The sequence below is a fragment of the Antrostomus carolinensis genome, unplaced genomic scaffold (assembly GCF_000700745.2).
Source record: "Antrostomus carolinensis isolate BGI_N321 unplaced genomic scaffold, ASM70074v2 scaffold49627, whole genome shotgun sequence".
In the NCBI taxonomy this organism is placed as follows: domain Eukaryota; kingdom Metazoa; phylum Chordata; class Aves; order Caprimulgiformes; family Caprimulgidae; genus Antrostomus; species Antrostomus carolinensis.
This window is the reverse complement of record NW_010329020.1, coordinates 284-815: the sequence shown is the minus strand read 5'-3', so window position 1 is coordinate 815 and position 532 is coordinate 284.

Genomic DNA, 532 nt, shown 5'->3' with positions numbered 1-532 from the left:
CACAGCAGAGCTGTTACTCCCATCCCAACGTCCTGAGTGAGGACAACCTGGTGCAAACTCCTCACGCAGCCCAACGAGCGACCATCATCACACAAAACCACCGAGATCAAAACCTGCAACCTCCTGAAAATTCCTCTGCCCTCACAGCAGCTGAGCGCTGACCATCTCCCACTGCTCCTACAGCCTAACTGGGATTCACCCAGTTGCCTCCAGTACACGCACTGGGACTGAATTGTAGCTGATCCCAAAATAAATTGGCTCCCAAGTTCTGATTTTGATGGTAGGCTGGAGAAGACAGTACGTGCCCCCACCCCACCACACCTCACGGCCAGCAATGGCTCGAAGATGCTTCCACAGAGCACAAGGTGAGCACAACTGAAGTGGTGACACCTGCCTGGTCGTGAACTGTGGTGGTGACAGCTCAGGGGACAGCAGAGGTCACAGCAGACGAGGGCTTCTCGCTGCTCTGAGGGTGGATCAGCCCCTTTGCAGGAAGCCAAAGTCTTAGAGGTGAAGCCCCAGCACAGCCAAA